At 42.0% G+C, this 17,768-nt stretch overlaps 1 long non-coding RNA gene across 1 annotated transcript in view; it reads left to right on the forward strand.

Moving 5' to 3' along the window:
* Positions 1–2,722: 2,722 nt before the first annotated feature.
* The window catches only part of LOC132346922 (uncharacterized), a 46,987-nt gene continuing 31,941 nt past the window's right edge, over positions 2,723–17,768 (forward strand). Inside the window, exon 1 of the long non-coding RNA XR_009496931.1 lies at positions 2,723–2,809. This is a non-coding gene — a long non-coding RNA (uncharacterized lncRNA). The remainder of the gene's footprint in view (positions 2,810–17,768) is intronic.

Below are 17,768 nucleotides of genomic sequence, written 5' to 3' on the forward strand. Positions count from 1 at the left end.
CTGAGCGACTTCACTTTCACTTTTCACTTTTATTCATTGGAGAAGGAAATGGCAACCCACTCCAGTATTCTTGCCTGGAGAATCCCAGGGATGGGGGAGCCTGGTGGGCTGCCATCTGTGGGGTCTCACAGAGTCGGACACGACTGAAGAGACTTAGCAGAAGCAGCAGTAGGTGCTATAAATAAATACTAATTTATTCCAATACATCTATAAGTTTTTTCATTATTATCTCCATTTTCCATAGAAACTGAGGCTCAGAGAGGTTAGGTTACTTTCTCAAAGCCATAGCACTAAGAAGTGATGGAGCTTGGTTTCAAACTGAGGTATATCTGATTCCAAAGCTGGTGGTACTTACATGTACTCATGTTAGTTTCTACATACATAAAGGAAACATTTGGATAAATAATACTCTACATGCCAAAAAGAATTCTCTCTAGGTGATTCTTTCAACATTTCTGTATTATTTGAACTTTTTATGCATTTAATCTTTAGTATTAGTTTTTAAGTACTTTTTTGTAGATATAAAAAGAAATAAAATTCAGTTTACTAGAATGTGCAATAATGTAGACTGCACTTCCTTGCTCACTTGCTTAGTGAATATTGATTAAGCTCCTACTGTCTGCTGGATTAGGGACTGAGATGAATGAAACCCAGTTCCTGTCATGGAGGAACATAGGATCTCAGGAGGACCAGAAAGAAGCACTGGGTCCTCAGTCTTCCGGCTGTATTGCACTGAGACTTTCCTGGAGACTTTCGTTGGCCAGAGAGCAATGAGGTTGCAGCATTGGTATCAACATTCAAAGTGTTGCCTCTTTCAACTTATGGTACCAGGTACTGTGCAGAGACCTGAACATAATACACTTTCAGGATCTTGTTATGAATAAGGCACACTTTCTGCTGGCAAAATCTGGTATTGTGAGGAAAACTGCTATTTTTCTAAATAGTTACAGTTCCCCACTGGTGAAAATAATGATAATAACTAACACTTAAGAAGTACTCACTAGACACTGGTTCATATACATTTTTAGGTGGTTTTTTTTTTTTTTTTTAGTTTTCTTTTTTTTTTTTAATTTTATTTTATTTTTAAACTTTACAATATTGTATTAGTTTTGCCAAATATCTAAATGAATCCGCCACAGGTATACATTTGTTCCCCATCCTAAACCCTCCTCCCTCCTCCCTCCCCATACCATCCCTCTGGGTTGTCCCGGTGCACCAGCCCCAAGCACCCAGTATCGTGCATCGAACCTGGACTGGCAACTCGTTTCATACATGATATTATACATGTTTCAATGCCATTCTCCCAAATTTTCCCACCCTCTCCCTCTCCAACAGAGTCCATAAGACTGTTCTATACATCAGTGTCTCTTTTGCTGTCTCGTACACAGGGTTATTGTTACCATCTTTCTAAATTCCATATATATGCGTTGGTATACTGTATTGGTGTTTTTCTTTCTGGCTTACTTCACTCTGTATAATAGGCTCCAGTTTCATCCACCTCATTAGAACTGATTCAAATGTATTCTTTTTAGTGACTGAGTAATACTCCATTGTGTATATGTACCATAGCTTTCTTATCCATTCATCTGCTGATGGACATCTAGGTTGCTTCCATGTCCTGGCTATTATAAACAGTGCTGTGATGAACACTGGGGTACACGTGTCTCTTTCCCTTCTGGTTTCCTCAGTGTGTATGCCCAGCAGTGGGATTGCTGAATCATAACGCAGTTCTATTTCCAGTTTTTTAAGGAATCTCCACACTGTTCTCCATAATGGCTGTACTAGTTTGCATTCCCACCAACAGTGTAAGAGGGTTCCCTTTTCTCCACACCCTCTCCAGCATTTATTGCTTGTAGACTTTTGGATCGCAGCCATTCTGACTGGCGTGAAATGGTACCTCATAGTGGTTTTGATTTGCATTTCTCTGATAATGAGTGATGTTGAGCATCTTTTCATGTGTTTGTTAGCCATCTGTATGTCTTCTTTGGAGAAATGTCTATTTAGTTCTTCGGCCCATTTTTTGATTGGGTCATTTATTTTTCTGGAGTTGAGCTGTAGGAGTTGCTTGTATATTTTTGAGGTTAGTTGTTTGTCAGTTGCTTCATTTGCTATTATTTTCTCCCATTCTGAAGGCTGCCTTTTCACCTTGCTAATAGTTTCCTTTGATGTGCAGAAGCTTTTAAGTTTAATTAGGTCCCATTTGTTTATTTTTGCTTTTATTTCCAATATTCTGGGAGGTGGGTCATAGAGGATCCTGCTGTGATGTATGTCGGAGAGTGTTTTGCCTATGTTCTCCTCTAGGAGTTTTATAGTTTCTGGTCTTAAGTTGAGATCTTTAATCCATTTTGAGTTTATTTTTGTATATGGTGTTAGAAAGTGTTCTAGTTTCATTCTTTTACAAGTGGTTGACCAGATTTCCCAGCACCACTTGTTAAATTGAAGTATAGTTGATTTACAATGTTGTGCTAATTTCTGTTGCATAGCACAGTGACTCAGTTATATATGCGTTCTTTTTTGTAGTCTTTTTCATCATGGTTTGTCCCAGGACACTGAATATAGTTCTCTGTAGGACCTGTAGTTCCCAGTAGGACCTTGTTGTCCATCCATTTTATGTGTAATAACTTGCACCTATGCTCCATACTCCCCATACATTTCTTACATATACTAATTTGCTGAATTCTTAACCCTCTGAGATACTGTCTTTATCTCTATTTTACAGATGAGGAAACTGAGGCAGAAGAGTTTAGGCAACTTACCCAAGATCACGCAACTAAGAAATTCCACTGAAGACTAGGAAATTCCAATCCAGGTAAGTGCTTAGAAGAGCACAACTAAAGAACCCAATGTGTGGGAGAACAATCATGATTAAAAAATTGTATTATCAGCCCTAATAGTACCTGTCACAACCACACAGAGCTTTGTGAGTTTTAAGTGCTTTTGAATAATGTCTCCATGATAGACGATCCCCAATATAAAATGATCCTCCCATTTTTCACAATGAGAAGTTTGCAAAAAAGAAAATATTTGGAGGCCCATCTTGAATATATAAATTCTTAAGACGTCGATGAAATTATCAAATGTCTATGTATAATATGTATTATTTTAGGTATGTACATGTTTTAAATATTGTTAATATACTTAAATGTTATTTACATATATTATATATTAATTTAGAAATACTGTTTTTTTCCCCCAAACTGACACTTTACAAAACATCTTTATTGCATCTCATCCTGTGCATCTTTGACCTCATATCTTTATTACCCCTGGAATAGGAAATAGCAACCCACTCCAGTATTCTTACCTGGAAAATTTCATGGGCAGATGGTTTCTGAATCACCCAACTCACTTTCTAGATGACATACATTTCACTCCTATATAATTTGTTTGTTATCCAGAACTTTCTGAGCTTTATATGATGTTGTCACTGAGATATTTTATACTTAAAGTCCCAGTTCACTTAATCTTAGGACAGTATTTTTTTGTGTGTGTCCTGTTGGTTGATATTTGTGATCACAACATCCTTTTTAAAGTCCTCTTTATGAGGCTTGCATCTTTGCTAAGTCGCTTCAGTCGTGTCCGACTCTGTGTGACCCCATAGACGGCAGCCCACTAGGGTTACCCCCATCCCTGGGATTCTCCAGGCAAGAACACTGGAGTGGGTTGCCATTTCCTTCTCCAATGCATGAAAGTGAAAAGTGAAAGTGAAGTCGCTCAGTTGTGTCCAACTCTTAGTGACCCCATGGATTGTGGCCCACCAGGCTCCTCCGTCCATGGGACTTTTCAGGCAAGAGTACCGGAGTTGGTTGCCGTTGCCTTCTCTAGTATAATGACTACATCTGTGTCAAAAACTCTTTTTAAACCCCTTCGTCAGGTGACTTCTGTAAATTGGTCTTTTGCAAACAATACTTTGTTGTTTAAAGTAATTGAAGAGGGACTTCCTTGATGGTCCAATGGCTAAGACTCTCTGGTCAGGGAAATAGATCCCACCTGCCACAGCTAAGAGTTCGCATGCTGCAGCTAAAGATTCTGCGTGCCACAACTAAGACCTGGTGAAGCTGAACAAACAAATACATAGAAAATAACTTAAAAAATATAGTAGTTGAGATAGTCTGCTGCTGCTGTTGCTGTTGCTGCTGCTAAGTCGCTTCAGTCGTGTCCGACTCTGTGAGACCCCATAGACGGCCTCCTACCAGGCTCCTCTGTCCCTGGGATTCTCCAGGCAAGAACACTGGAGTGGGTTGCCATTTCCTTCTCCAATGCATGAAAGTGAAAAGTGAAAGTGAAGTTGCTCAGTCGTGTCCGACTCTTAGCGACCTCATGGACTGCAGCCCACCAGGCTCCTCCGTCCATGGGATTTTCCAGGCAAGAGTACTGGAGTGGGGTGCCATTGCCTTCTCCGTGAGATAGTCTAGGTAATACGAAAGACTGTGAGGCTTTGTAAAAAATGAAATACAAAGCAATTCCCACTTTCCTCTGAGGGATAATTTATGGTGAAAACCACTTGCCTTATATCCAGGTGTAGACCACACATTAACCTTATCTATTAAACTTGGCAAACTTGCCTGTACAAATCTGTATAGTGGGCCCTGTCCTCACTTAACACATGAGTAATCTGAGACTCAGAGGTGAGGTGACTTGCCCGAGGGACCTCACAAATGGCAGAGCTGAAACACAGCTCAAACCAGAGTCTGTCTGATCCTCTCACTCACCCTCTCCCATTAAAGCCACCAGAGAAGAAAAAAAAAATCAAGCCACCGGGAGAGTTTCTAAACCAACTTCCTAATTTAGATGGCTGGCCCTGGTAGGAATGTGGGGCTGTGTTGACAGAATACTAACACTGATTTATTTATTGTTCTCTTATTGCCTTATGTTTATATAGCTGTGTGCAGTATTTCATAAAGAGAATGGCAAAGCAATTTGCAAATATAAAACCCAGATGCTTAATTTTAATTTCTGGGTTTCTGTTTCAAATTTAGTGCAAGCAGGTTGTTTATACTGTAAGTAAATGCCCTAGTGTCTATAAAGATCCCTGGAAGCTGCTCTTAGGTCCTGAAATGGTTTATTTGCTTACATTTGTTTTGTTGTAAAATAATCACTTCAGGTATGAAGTGGGAAGAGTCAATGGTGCCTGGTTTGGGGGTGCAAGTTCCCCTACAAGGCTGTGCTGGAGCTGTTTCCTCAAGGCTCATGAGAGCTGTTCATGCACATCTCTCCCAAGCTCTGCTCAGTGACGTCAGGGTGGCAGCTGGAAATCAGCCAGGGGGAATATTTACAAAGGAAGTCCTTCCATTCCCCCTCTGCCCCTTCCCCAAATGATTTAAGCTCCCTGTACATTGTGAATAGTAAGAGTACTTTCTTTCCAGGTTTTCTGAAGATTTAGTGAAATAAAACATGGCAGTGCTTCTATGTTTATTTATTTAGATAAATAATGCATATGCAGGGTTGAAATAATCAAACAAAAAGGCTACAGTGAAAAGTAAGTTTCCTTCCCAACCTGGACTTCCATTCCAATTCCTATCCTGAGAGGCAGACTGTTTCTTGAAATCCTTTCAGAAATGTACTCTGCATTTATAAGCATATAGTGAAAAAGGAAAGTGAAGTCGCTCAGTTGTGTTCAATTCTTTGCAATCCCATGGACTGTAGCCTACCAGATTCCTCCGTCCATGAAATTTTCCAGTCAAGAGTACAGGAGTGGGTTGCCATTTCCTTCTCCAGGGGATTTTCCCGACCCAGGGATCGAACCCACGTCTCCTGCATTGCAGGCAGATGCTTTACCATCTGAGCCACCAGGGAAGCCCATAAGCATATAGACATGTATACAAATGTAGATCTATAAGCCAGTTTAGAATAATCACAGACAGACAGAGATAAAATATATGTCTCAGTGTGTGTGTGTTCTGCCCCTTGACACACATACTGAGACATATGTTTTATCTCTAACTGTGATTATTCTAAACTGGCTTCTAAGATCTGTTTTTTGTTTTTTTTTTTTTTAATTATTTTTTATTTGGGTCTTCATTGCTGCTCCAGCTTTTCTATAGTTTCTTTGAGTAGGGGAGACTACTCTCTAATTGCAGTGCATGGGCTTCTAGTTGCGGTGGCTTCTCTTGCTTCAGCTCACGGGCTCTAGACCACAGGGTCAGTGGTTATGGCACACAGGCTTAGTTGCCACGTGGCTTGTGGGGTCTTCCCAGAGCAGGGATTGAACCCATGTCTCCTGCATTGATAGGCGGATTCTTTATCACTGAGCCACCAGGGAAGCCCTAACGTTATTTTTAAGGGTTGCCATTATTCCATTTTTAGATGCACCATGGGTTATTTAAGCAACCTTCTGTGGGTGACATTCAGATTGTTTCTCATCTCTTGCCAGTACAATGAGCATTAAATAACCTGTCTTTTGCACATAAACATGAGTGTATCTATATGCTCAATTCCTGGAAATGGAACCATTGGGTCAAAGAGTATAGGCGTTTAGAATTCTGGTTTGATTGTCAACTGCCTTTCAAGAGTTGTACCGCTTTTCTCTCCAACCTATGGGATAGATAAGTGCGAATCCCTACAGCCTCGGGACATTGTCCAACTTTTTGATCTGTCTCATCTGGCAACCTGGGCACATAAATGGTCCTCATTATTATTATTGATGGAAAAACTTAGGTGTGGGAGTGGCACTTGGGCACTGGAGTTCCATGAACTCTGCTTTGCAGGCTTTTTGTCATCTCCATTTTTCTTGAATGAAATTTCTCAGGAACATTAAGGATCAAGAGGGTGAGAAGCTCTAGTACTCTGGGAAGTTCTGGTACAGTTTGTTCCCTGTCACTGTAACAGAATCAGCTTTCTGAAATACAGACTTGCTCTTCTCTTGCTCTTCTGTCTAAACTTACCGTGGCTCCACATTTACCAAAGTTCTTGAACCAGCAGTGCCCTTGAACTGGTTGGAAATGTACATTTTCAGACTCCTCTGCAGACCTACTACATCAGACACTCTGGAAGAGGGGCTAAGCTCCAGCAAGGGTGATGCTGCTGTGAGCTCAAGTTTGAAACCCCTGACTTACAGAATGAAGTGGCCCCTTTCTAACCTGTGACTCAAGTCTACCTTTCCTATTCTGTCCTACAACTTCTAAACACACCTAGTTATTGGCTTCTCAAAACTCCCTCCACTTTCTCACCTCTGTGCTTGGGGCAGGAACCTCTAGTTGTCTCCCAATTTCTTATAGAGCAATAGACGGTTGCATTTTAAAATTGCATTTCCCAGACTCCTTTGCAACTATGCTCTGGCAAATGGGAAGTAAAGTGTACAACTTCCGAATTGTGCCTTCAGAAGGAAGGAGCGTGCCTACCTTCTGCTTGTGCACTCCCACTGGCTGACTTGATGGTTCTGAACCACAAAACAGATGAGGGCCAGGCCTCAGGTGTTGGGGGCATCAGGAGGGATAGGCCTGGGTCCCTGACCCTGTGGGGTCACTATCGGGGCCAGAAGACCACTTAAGCCTAGACTGTGATGGTAGAAAGGGATAGACTTTCATTTTACTTACCCCACTGTTCCCTGAGGTTGGCTTGATCACCATCGACCATCTTCCCTAATACAATGCTTTCTGGTGTGCTGTTCCTCCACCTGCCTGGCAACAGTCTTCTCTTTCCTTTCAAGGACACAATCCACCTCTCTCCTGGATCCTATGAGAGGTGATTTCTCCTCACCAGGAACTCGTTTCACTTCAGAGTCCCTGTTCCCAGCCAGTGTGGAGTCAAGTCATATCCCCACTAGAGCCGGGGCTTCCTGAAATGGGGGCAAGGGTCATCATCTGAAACTATCCCACCATCTGATTGAGTGTCTGGCACAAAGCAGATACCAAAAAGCATTTTTTAGAGGCAGTTTTAAGCCAGCCTGTGCCTTTTCTACGTTCTCTGATAAACTGTGCTTTGGTGAATACCTTGGATGAGACTGAGAACAATTGGCAGCCTAGTGACTAGAAGCTGTTTTCCTCTCCCCAGAGCAGCTGTGGACCAAGTGGACCGAGACGGGCCACTGAGGATGCTGGTGGGGGTGGGGGGGGGGTGACCTAGGGAGTCAGGAGCACGAGGGGAAAGAAAGAAGGCAAGAGAGAAGTGTTTACTGTGTCTCTGCACAGCCCATTTAGCCATGTCCTCACCATGCTAAGGCTAAGCAGCGTGGAGAGACCTCAAGTTCAAGACTATGAGAAACTGACACTGCGAGACCTTTCTCAAAAGGCCAATCAGTCATTGCAGACCCAGGTTTCATGCTCCAGGAGCCAACTGATTTCTCAGAGCAATGTTTGTTCCATGGGGCCAAGCTACACCAGAACATGCTGACCTTTATTCTGACTCAACTGAATGTCTGAAGTAATACACGGTCGACCAGATTGGCGATATCTGTCCCCTGGCCCCTCCTTTCTCCTTCCCCTCCTCTCTTCTCAGCCTTGTGCCAGTCACCGTGCAAGGTGCTTGGACATAGAGATGAAGATGTTCTCTGGTCCTCACTCCGTGCAGGAACACATGTGTCACACAAGTGCAGGGGTTTCTCAGCTGTGGTCCCTGAGACCCTTTTAGGGGATCTGTATTATTTTCATAAGAATATTGACTCTGTTTGCCCCTTTTACTCTCAATGTTCCATGTGTGTACAATGGAATTTTCCAGAAGCTGCATGATATGTGATATCACAGCATATAGAAATGGACATGAGAATCCAGTTGTCTCTGAAGTCAGACTTTTAAGTGGTTTGTCAACTTGTAAAATATGGTCATTCTTCTCAATATTTTTGAAAATAGACTTGTATTTTACCAGAATGTTTTGTTATGTATTTATACATTTTAAATTTATGCATATTATTGTTTCAAAGATAAGTCACTAAATAAATACTGTTAAAATGTCCCCCTTTTTAACTTCAAATTTGGTAATATAGCCTAAATATTGCTTCCTGGTGGCTCAGACGGTAAAGAATCTGCCTGCAATGTAGGAGACCTGGGTTGGAGACCTGGGTTGGTTCCCTGGGTTGGGAAAATCCCCTGGAGGAGGAAATGGCAACCCATTCCAGTATTCTTGCCTGGAGAATCCCATGGATAGAGAAACCTGGTGGGCTACAGTCCACGGGGTAACACAAAGTCAGACACGATTAAGCACAGCAGAGCAGAGCCTAAATAAACAAAAGACTCTTATGGCCTTTAGTTCTTTTTTTAAACTTTTAATTTTGAGATCATTGTAGGTTCACATGCAATCATGAGAAATAATATGGTGAGATCTGAGTACCCTTCATCCAATTTCCCTGAATGGTAATGTCTTGTATAACTTCAGTACAGTATCACAAATGGGAAACTGGCCCCTGCACCCATCTTTTCCAGATTTCACCCATTTTCCTTGTATTTGTGAGTGTGTTCAGTACTGTGCGGCTCTATCATGTGTGGAGATTGGTGTGACCACCCCCAGAGTCAAGACACAGAACAGTTCCGTGACAAGGGTGCCTCAGTGCCCTTTTGCAGACACAGCCACCTCCTTCCCTCCCTCCCTAACTCCTATTCTCCCACTCTGTAGTTCTGTCAGTTCAAGAATATTATATAAATGGAATAATTCATTTATATTACATAACGTTTTGAGGTTGGTCTTCTCAGTATATTTCCTTTGCAACCTATCCATGTTGTTGCAAGTGTTAATAGCGTGTTTCCTGCTACAGCTTAGGACTGTTCCAGGCACAGATGGGCCACCGTTTGTTTAATTGTTCTACATTAGGGTTGTTTCTGATTTCTGGCTATTATGAATAAAGTTGCTTTATTATGAATAAAGTACCTGAATGTTCATAATTCATGTACAGACTTTTGTATGAACTTAAGTTCTCTTCTCTGGGATAAATGCCCCAAAGTACAGTTACTGGGTGGTATGGTAAGCACATGCTTAATTTTGTAACAGATCACAGCAACTTTTCCTGAGTGGCTATACCATTTACATTCCTACCAGGAATTTATGAGTGATCTGATTTCTCTGCATCCTTACCAGCGTATAGTGTCATTGGTATTTTTTATTTTAGCCATTCTGATAGTTGTGTAGGGATATTTCATTGTGATATTAATTTGTATTTCCTGATGGTAATAATGTTGAAAGTACCTTCACATGTTGTTCCTTCCCTAAGTTGTGTCTGGCTTCTGGCCACCCCATAGATTGCAGCACACCAGGCTTTCCTGTCCCTCACTATATTCCAAAGTTTACTCGAATTCATGTCCATTGAGTCAGTGATGCTATCCAACCATCTCTTTCTCTACCTCCCCCTTCTCCTTTTGCCTTCAATCTTTCTCAGCATTGTTGTAGGAGATGGATGGGCCCCTGGGCCAGGCAGCTGATGTTTGTCAAATGGAGCAAAACTGAAGTTTTTGTCTGCAGTCAGACAAGAACAATGCCTGTTTCCTTTCCTCCACTGATAACAGAGGCAATAACTAACGGGGGGAATTTGTTGCAGCAAAACAGAAATGAGTGAACAATCTTTGGCACATACAAGTCAAACAGGCCTAAGAGAGTTAAACAATCTTGGTTATTCTTTAACTGTTACTACAAACAAATACTTGTAGTTGGATTTGTCCTTCACAAAGCTAATTACTCTCTGATTCGATATAGATTATACTCTGCCCCTGGCATACTTTCCTCCATACACTCTCTTGTAGCATTCTGCATTTTGGCAAGGTCGTGGGCCAATAACTTCAGGGACACAAGAACCAGTTGCTGAGTTGCCTGATGCCAGCTGTGGCCATTCAGAAATTTTGCAGGAGAGAAAATTAAGCAAGACCTTCAAGAGGATATAAAACCTCTTCCTTTTCCTGAGAAAGGAGGGCACAGTTCTTGAGGTGTTATCCTGCTATGTTTCTCTTTTGCCTGGTAAAAATAATAAACCTATTCTTTTCTATTTCCTCCAAACTCTGTCTCCATATTTCAATTTGGCATTGGTGGACAGGGAGCCAAGATTTTGGCAACAGCATCAGGGTCTTTTCCAGTGAGGCTGCTCTTCGCATCAGGTGGCCAAAGTATTGGAGCTTCAGCTTTAGCATCACTGCTTCCAATGAATACTCAGGGTTAATTTCCTTTAGGATTGACTGATTTGATCTCCTTGCTGTCCAAAGGACTCTCAAGAGTCTTCTCCAGCACCACAGTTTGGAAACATCATTTCTTTAGTGCTCAGCCTTTACATTCAGTTCTTACATTCGTATGTGACTATTGGAAAAATCATAGCTTTGACTATAGGGACCTTTGTCAGCAAAGTGATGTCTCTGCGTTTTAATATTCTGTCTAGGTTGGTCATTGCTTTTCTTCCAAGGAGCAAGCGTTATTGTTCATGCCTGCAATCCCTGTCTGCAGTGATTTTGGAGCCCAAGAAAATAAAATGTCAGTGCTTCCACTTTTTCCCCTTCTATTTGCCATGAAACGATGGGACTGGATGCCATGATCTTAGATTTTTGAATGTTGAGTTTTAAGCCAGCTTTTTCTCTCCTCTTTCACCTTCATCAAGAGGCTCTAGTTACTCTTCACTTTCTGCCATTAGAGTGGTATCATCTGAATATCTGAGGTTGTTGATATTTCTCCTGGCAATCTTGATTCCAGTTTGTGATTCATCCAGTCCAGCATTTCACATGATATATTCTGCATATAAGTTAAATAATTAGGATGACACTATATACCCTTCTTGTGCTTCTTTCTCAATTTTGAACTAGTCTGTTGTTCCATATCCAGTTCTAACTGTTGCTTCTTGTCCTGCATACAGGTTTCTCAGGACACAGGTAAGGTGCTCTGGTACTGTCTTGGGTGGCCCTGCACGGCATGGCTCATAGCTTCATTGGGTTATGCAAGCCCCTTTGCCACAACAAGGCTATGATCCAGGAAGGAGTTTATTTGCCAACTGTATATCCTTTTCATTGCTATATCTGTTCATGTCTTTTGCTCATTTTCTAATTGGTTGGATTATTTGTTTTCACTCTTGAGTTTTGAGAGTCCTTTATATATTCTAGATACCAGACCTTTTCAGTTATGTGATCAGCAAATATTTTCTCCTAGTGTTTTTATCCCCTTCACAGTCTCTTTCTCAGAACAAAAAGTTTTAATTTTGAATGATCCAATTTATCTTTTTTTTTTTTTTCTTAATGAATCATGCTTTTGGTGTTAAATCTAAGAACTCTTTACTCAGCCCTAGGTCCTCAAGATTTTTTTTTTTTTCCTCTAAAAGTTTTGTAGTGTAACATTTTACCTCCAATCTTTCATACATTTTGAGTTAATTTTTGCATAAGTTGTGGGGTTTAGGTGAAGCTTCATTTGCTATGAATGTCAATAATTCATAAGGGATCCTGGGACCAAAGATTTGAGAACTTCTACAATAAGGTATATAAGATACTCTGAAACACGTAAGTGCAAAGAGCTATGGGAAGGTTAACTTTGAGCAAGGTAGTATTGGAAGACTTCCCAAAAGAGGTGACATTTGAGTTCTACTTTGAAGGATGGATAGGGTTATTGGTTTTCTCTGTCTCCCATATCCAGAGATATTCTCAGTGTTGGGGTTAATTTTAAAAGAGGGAGATGTGGAAAATAAAGAGAAGGACCTAAGAAATCAGGCAGATCTTGGTTGAAATCCTTCTTAAGAAGCTAAGTTACCTTCCTTAAGCCTCAGTTTTCTTATCTGCAAAGTGGGGGAATAATTCTTTTCAAGGAAGCTGAAGATTACATAAATATGTAAATGGGCAAGCATGGTGCCTGATACATGGTTGCCAGTCTATGAATTACCTACTACCCCACTTTCATGATTTCCTTTACCTTTTCTCCATGTAATGGAGTTATATCCTCCCTTTGATGTTCAACCTATGCTTAATTTCATTCTTTCCCCCCATATTGCTCTAGATGAGTGATTCTCACAATTTAACTATTTATCAGCAGTCACAAAGCTAACACTCAATATTTAGTTGTGGAGAGGCTTTTAAAACACAGATTGTAGAATTTCTGATTTAGTAGGTCTATGGTAGAACCAGAGAATTTGCATTTCAACAAATTTCTAGGTGATGCTGATGTAGCTGGTCTGAAGACCACACTTTGAGAACCACAGCTTTAGATATTCCCTGTAATTATCTCAATAAATTGTATAGAAGGAATAAAAGTATCCACATTCTACACGTAAGTAGATGTTCAAGGAAATGGCTTGTTGTTTTTGTTTTTCAAAATTCATAGAAAACCGAACAGGGAGACTTCTGGTTTTAAGATGGCTGAGTTTTGTTTTGTTTTTAATTTTGGCAAAAGACCAAATAACGTTAAATTTAGCATCTTCACCATTCTTCAGTGTGCAGTTCAGTATTGTTAAGCATATTTAAGAGTAGCTGAGTCTTATGTCTATGCTGTTCTCTCTTTATAAAATATAAAAGCCATTCCAGACCACAGGGAGAATGTGCAAGCACCCTCTCTATCTTTGATGAAACCAGGAGACAGCTCCAACCCTGAGACAGCAAATGGAGACAGTAAGTTGGCTGGGGAGTGGCAAACGATTTGGCAAAATGGAGGAGAGTCAACCGTCCTACCTAAGGAGGGGCGTGTATCCAGGAACAGCCCATTCACCCCGGAACCCCGGAGGGCTCAGGCGCTGGGAGAACCAGGTAGTGGAGGAAGTGAAGACGAGGCAGAGGATTGACCCCAAGCCTCTGTGGCATTTTGACCCATTGCAGTCAGGCACTCACCCCTCAGAGGATACCCGGGATCGAATATCTACAGAAACTGCACCTGCGAGGGCCCAGATTTAGTGGCCACAGTATAGGGAAAAGGTGAGGGTGTGGTAGAGGCTGGACTGCGACTTAGGGATTAACTGGAAATCTGCACCCTGAATGTTGACACCCTGAGTTCATTCCCAGACAAGCTCCAGAATATTTACTCCTAAGCTTATTCTGCAACATGCCCTGCCCACCCCCACCCCCACCCCCTTGCCACAAGGAGGGGATTTGAGCTTCCCTATATGAAGAAAACCAACTGCCTCAGAGAAAAGACTGGCTATTGTGGTGTTTGGGCCTTCTCAGAAAAATCTGACTTGGCACTTAATTACCCCGCAGTGAAGCACATCAGCTGTCAAGCTGTCTCCATGCTTGCCAAGCTTGCAGTCAGCTTTCACCTGCTTCGCTTTGAAATAAAGATCATTAGTCACTTAAGGTGAGTTTCGAGTCTGAACAAGAGAGACCAAAGAAAATACTGCTGCAGAGGCAATGCTTTGCTGTGACTGCCACCTTGACATTCTCTTGGCCTATTTGGGCATCTGTGAATGAAGAATTGACTTACATAAAGAATTCTTAACTGGAGATCCTTGGACAGTGGATGTCAGTTTCTGTGTGTGTGCGTATGAGCTCAAATCTGAGGTAGCACTCACCAGGTCCCCAGGGGGTCTGAGATGCACTAAGAAGTGATAAGCCACCTATTGACTAGATTTCTGAGCTCTCTCCCAGCACTTATTCCTTGAGTATATTTTGCCCTCTCACACCTCGGGAACTCTGCACACACGGGTACTTTGAATGGAGTACCTTTTCCTTCACAATGGAGTTAATTCCTATTCTTTCTTCTAGACTTATCAGAAATATTGGGTTTTCTAGGAAGTCTTCCTTGACTTTAGCCTCCCTTCTGGGTTGGGTGACCGACCCCTTGGGTTTCCTCAGACCTCTGTACACTGTCCTCATCTCCCTTAAAGAGATGTGTCTGCTGCTTCTGGATGCAAAGGCCGCTCTTCTCTCAAGAGCCTGGCTGGAGAGCTGAGTAATAATATCCTAGCAGCACCCGCCTGCCCAGTCCCAGGGCAAAGCACTTGTTAATTGGGTTGAGAGCTGGACTGGATGGATGCTCAGGAGTAAATCAGCTCCAGCCTTTGTGATACACTTCAAAGTGCAGCAGAAGGCAGAGTGAGCTGACTGGAAAAAGGAACAGGGAAAGATAGGACAATTACTAAAACTCTTTTTGCCTCTGTCCTTAGGTTACCTACTAGGCTGGGCTTACTGAGCCTCTTTTGAATACTGTGAACATGAACTTAAACTTGGTGAAGGAAAATCAAGGTCAAGGCAATACCTCCATCCTCTGATTCAGCCCTTCTAGCATCTGTCAGGAGAAGGGTGAGACGTGTCTGAGTTGGTCCAGCCTGAACCCACATGATATGTGGAACAGACATTTTATCGGGGGGTTGCCCTCTATCTGAACCCTTTTGTTCTATTTGGAAAGTTTCTTATGTTATGCGTCTTCATGGAGGGCAGAGACCACTTCATTTCTGTTACAGACTTTTTTATCCCTAACGTTTCTGTTTCATTCTTTCTTAGAATTTCCATCTCTTTTCTTACATTGCCCATCTATTCTTGCAGGTTGTCTACTTTTCCCATTAGAATCCTTAGCATATTAATCAAAGTTATTTTGTGTTCCCAGTCTGGTCGTTCCAACATCCCTGCTCTTTCTGAGTCTGGTTCTGATGTTTTGCCTGTATCATCAAACTGTGTTTTTGCCTTTTAGTATGCCTTGTAATTTTTTTGGTTGAAAGCCAAGCTGCATAAAAGGAACTCTAGTAAACAGGTTTTTAGTGAAGTGGTGATAAGGTGTAGGGTGAGGGGAAGCATTCCACAGTCTTATGAATGGGTCTCAGTCTTCTAGTGAGCCTGTGTCTCTGGGCCATGAGCTTCATAAGCATGTCTGTTTTTCCCTCCCTTAGATGGGGCAGAATGGGTAGAGAGGACTGGAGTTGGGTATTTTCCTTCCCCCAGGCCAATTAGACTCCGATAAAACCGCAATAGGTTCAGTTCAGTTCAGTTCAGTCGCTCAGTCATGTCCAACTTGTTGCGACCCCATGAATTGCAGCACGCCAGGCCTCCCTGTCCATCACCAACTCCTGGAGTTCACTCAGACTCACGTCCGTTGAGTCGGTGATGCCATCCAGCCATCTCATCCTCTGTCATCCCCTTCTCCCCTTGCCCCCAATCCCTTTAGATCAGATCATTTGCTCAGTTGTGTCCAACTCTTTGCGACCCCATGAATCGCAGCACGCCAGGCCTCCCTGTCCATCACCAACTCCCAGAGTTCACTCAGACTCATGTCCATCGAGTCAGTGATGCCATCCAGCCGTCTAATCCTCTGTCGTCCCCTTCTCCTCTTGCCCCTAATCCCTCCCAGCATCAGAGTCTTTTCCAATGAGTCAACTCCTTGCATGAGGTGGCCAAAGTACTGGAGTTTCAGCTTTAGCATCATTCCTTCCAAAGAAATCCCAGGGCTGATCTCCTTCAGAATGGACTGGTTGGATCTCCTTGCAGTCCAAGGGACTCTCAAGAGTCTTCTCCAACACCACAGTTCAAAAGCATCAATTCTTCGGCGCTCAGCCTTCTTCACAGTCCAACTCTCACATCCATACATGACCACTGGAAAAACCATAGCCTTGACTAGACGAACCTTTGTTGAGAAAGTAATGTCTCTGCTTTTCAATATGCTATCTAGGTTGGTCATAGCTTTCCTTCCAAGGAGTAAGTGTCTTTTAATTTCATGGCTGCAGTCACCATCTGCAGTGATTTTGGAGCCCAGAAAAATAAAGTCTGACACTGTTTCCACTGTTTCCCCATCTATTTCCCATGAAGTGATAGGACCAGGTGCCATGATCTTCATTTTCTGACTGTTGAGCTTTAAGCCAACTTTTTCACTCTCCTCTTTCACTTTCATCAAGAGGCTTTTTAGTTCCTCTTCACTTTCTGCCATAAGGGTGGTGTCATCTGCATATCTGAGGTTATTGATATTTCTCCCAGCAATCTTGATTCCAGCTTGTGTTTCTTCCAGTCCAGCATTTCTTATGATGTACTCTGCATATAAGTTAAATAAGCAGGGTGACAATATACAGCCTTGACGAACTCCTTTTCCTATTTGGAACCAGTCTGTTGTTCCATGTCCAGTTCTAACTGTTGCTTCCTGACCTGCATACAAATTTCTCAAGAGGCAGATCAGGTGGTCTGGTATTCCCATCTCTTTCAGAATTTTCCAGTTTATTGTGATCCACACAGTCAAAGGCTTTGGCATAGTCAATAAAGCAGAAATAGATGCTTTTCTGGAACTCTCTTGCTTTTTCCATGATCCAATCCCTTTAGGCTCTGGTAAAATAGTTTCTCCTGAAGGCAGATCTTTTTAAGAAGAACAGAATGCTCTAGCATATTTAAAAATACTATATATTTCCTCTTCCCCTGTCAGAGGCATTAAGGAATTTCTCTCTCACATTCACTGAAATTCCAGTATTCACTGTGAAAGCTTGGTCAGGTTCCCAGAGGTGAAGTTCACAAAAGTGAGGTGTCTCCTGATGACTAGATTCCACTAGAGTTTGTATCTCTCATTCTCATCCATGAGGAGTCTCCAGCTATCTGTCAATTACAGTTCAGGTTTTCCTACCCAAGGTTTCTGTGGAGGTTTCTGCTCCAGTAAGTCTAACCCTCTGTATCTGCCTGTCTCTTCAATTCTAGGGGCTGAAATTTTCCCTGTGACCTCATTCCTCGTACAGACCTAAGAAGACATGTTGATTTTTTGGCTTTTTACTTTCTGTTAGGACAGTAACAACTTCTGAGTTTCTTGTGTGCTAGACTGGAAACGAAGTCAGTGATTTTTTTTTTTACATTGTTTTCATTGTGGTAAAAAACACATAGCATAAAACTTATCATTTGAACTATTCTCAAGTGACCTATTCAGAGGCGTTCAGTACAGTCACAGTGTTGTGCAACCGTCACCACCATGCATCCTCAGAACTTTCTCATCATCCC

This window comes from Bos taurus, chromosome 13 (genome assembly GCF_002263795.3).
Source record: "Bos taurus isolate L1 Dominette 01449 registration number 42190680 breed Hereford chromosome 13, ARS-UCD2.0, whole genome shotgun sequence".
NCBI classification, from domain to species: domain Eukaryota; kingdom Metazoa; phylum Chordata; class Mammalia; order Artiodactyla; family Bovidae; genus Bos; species Bos taurus.